Here is a 3,093-nt window from a genome sequence, read left to right on the forward strand (position 1 = left end):
TTTTTTAATTCTAATTTCATTTTTTTAAACAATTTTATTAAATCATTTCTAGTTGCAGTTTTAGAATAACTTTTAAATCTTGGAAAAAATGAATTTTGAACAAATCTTTCAAAATATTTATCTTCAACCATATTAATAGGTTGATCAGTTGCAGCAATATATAAAGCTAACCGTTCCCTATATATATCACAATTATAACGCCAATTAATACTCATATTAGTTATTTGAGTTTGATTGCTTTCTCTATTTCCATGTTGATTAATATGTTTATTAGTATGCCTTTTTAAAGTACTAGTACCATTACCTGAATCAGCTTTATAAATATTTCCAAAGTATTTGCATCTCGCTTTCTTGACTTGAACGCCATTTTTTGTCTCTTAAAACTTGTCGAAATGCGCCCAAACGTCTGATGTGTGTCTGTCTTCACTTTCAACGGCAGTTGATGATCCCGCCTCAGCTTGAGATGAAGTTGGACGAGCACGACGATTACGAGAACGACTTCTAGAACCACTGGGAGCTGTTGGAATCGGATTCGGGGGCATATTTTGAGGTGTATCGGATTTTGAGAATGGGAAAGCAGGACTATTTGAATCTTCTCCTGCATTTATGTTAGTAAAATCAGCGGGACTAGGACTAGGACTAGGATAGTAGTTTCCTTCATCATTGTAATTGATGGGAGAGAAATATCTATCCATTGTAGTTGAAAAAAAAAAAATTTGATGTAGAAGAAATAAAAATTAAAGAAAGAGAATTGGAATATGGAAATTGGAAATATGAATTAAAAATTACAAAAACTAATAAAAATTAAAATACGAGCAAATTGATAACAAAGAGATTAAGAGAATAAATGAATAATTGAGAGACTAGAGATTAGAAAAATGAGAGAATGAGAGAATTTGAGTTGTGAGAAAAATGTGAGAGTTTAGAGCCAATTTATAGGAAAAAATGGGAAAGAAAAATGACGAAAAAGACCCCTCAAACAGCTATAAAACGACTATATTTCGAGGGTAAAGGGGTAATTTGAAAAATAAAATATTTTTTTTTTCGGCCAACCCACCGGGTTGGCTGTTGCAACCCGGCAGGTTTGCTGTTATTCCGTAACAGTCAACCCGTCGGGTTGACAACAGCCAACCCGGCGGGTTGGCAGGTCCCTTTCAAAAGAGACAAAACAGTAACCTACCGGGTTGTGGGTTGCTGTTTTGCAACCCGGCCCGCCCGGGGGTTGCTGCCGGGGTTGACCATCTTGGCAGTCTGGGTTCAACCCACTTCGTTACGGGCCGGCTTAGGGTTGCCTAACCCGACCCATTTGTTCCATCTTTAGCAAAGACCACCGGCTGCAGATGGTCCGGTAGCTGTCCCATTGACTATAGGACAAGGGTGCTAGTGCCCATAGCGGGTAGAGTGCCCCCTGTCGGCTTTTTTCCCGACCTCCTCCCGAGGGACTGCAGTTGCCTGTTGTCCTACCTGCTGACCCCCGGGAGAGATGGAGATACCGGTCGCGTCCCTAACTGGCCCTCCCGAGCGGAACGCTTGGTAGGGTTGCAACCTCTCGGGCTGGATGCCCAAACCCTTTGGTTCGGACTCTGACTCTTCGGTCCGAATCTGCTGCCTCTTTTTAGGCCTCTAGGCTGTGGTTTTCTGATTAGGGCGAGCAGCACCCTCAGGTCGGGCAGGATCGACTGTCGATGTGCCCCCGTCGGAGGGACCACTGGGAGCTGCTCCAGCTGGTCCGGTGGTACCCCTTTGGGGGAAGGAAAATTGCCTTGGTCGTGGTGACTTGGGCACTCTGGAAGGCATGGTCGCTGCATGTGAATGTTGTTAGTAAAACAGTTCACTACATGCGAAGTCAAAAAAAGATAAGGTTAAGAAGCTTACTCGGTATGGTCTCTAGGGTCGCTTCTGCATTGAAGAAACCGTATTTTTGCAAATTTGCGGTTGTCACAAGCAACCTCGCGTCGCGACTTGCTTCGGCCAGAAAACCGAAGGTTGTGATTCTGTCCGGGTCTGCGAGTAGCTCTAAACTGGTCGTTTTGTTAACTGCCAAAGAAATAAACAGCTCGTTAGCGAAAGACAAATCAAGTCAATAAATTCGAAAGGAAAAAGAACCTACTAGACTCCTAGAAGCGGCAAATGCCATCGTGACGAAAGAAAAAGAACTTCGTCTCATACGGCCCTACATTACTCGGGTAGCTGTGTATCCTCACTTCTATAGTAGTTCGCCTGGACAAGTAGTAGGAATCCTTGTCTTTGCTCTTTTTTAGAATATATGAGCAATCGAGCTCTACTGCGGTCAGCTCGCCCAATCCGTTCTCACGGCACGCGATGTACATGGCAACGGCAATCATGTACGCATTCGGTGTGAGCTGCATTGGCACGATCCCGAAATGATCGAAGATCGACCTGACAAAGGGGTGGAAAGGGATCAACCCCTACCCTTGAAAATGTCCTCGGATATCGCGACCAACCCTTGTGGTGAATACCAAGTTGTGTGTCCTATCACAGAAGACCTCAACGCTGATAGCGTACTGGTCTACCACCCTTTCGAGCTCTTCCTCGGTAAGTACCGAGAAGATCTCTCGAATGGGACCCGCAGGAGCATCCTGCATGGGCGAACTGGTCATTTCCTCAGCTTTGGTAGTTGGGGGGTCCATTCTTCTGCGGTTTGCAAAAGCGACAAGCAGGGAACCATTCAGTCCTCGTACACTGTCTCGTACGATGACATGGAGGAGAATAAATATTTCCTCCCTAAACCCTAGAAAAACCCTAACAGAATGCTTAAAGGGCCACCATCAATGGACCTGACCCAATGGAGGATATTTCATCTCCGATGAGCTACCAACGGACAGTCGTCGCATGGCAACTGTCGAAAGCAAAATCAAACCAAAAACAGGAGAAAGATTGACTCTTCTGCTCCGAATATCAGACAAACACCACTCTGGAAGACAAAGAACCAAAATTCGCGAAAGTTTCTTGCTCTCTCTGAGAATGAAAGTACTGTGACTTTGCCTGAAGAGAGCTTGGGGTTTATATAGTTGAGAAAGTGGCGCTTTGGTTTCCCCAAGTCAAACGACGTTTGGGCAGAAAACACATCTG

Source organism: Pistacia vera, unplaced genomic scaffold (assembly GCF_008641045.1).
Source record: "Pistacia vera cultivar Batoury unplaced genomic scaffold, PisVer_v2 Contig460, whole genome shotgun sequence".
In the NCBI taxonomy this organism is placed as follows: Eukaryota; Viridiplantae; Streptophyta; class Magnoliopsida; order Sapindales; family Anacardiaceae; genus Pistacia; species Pistacia vera.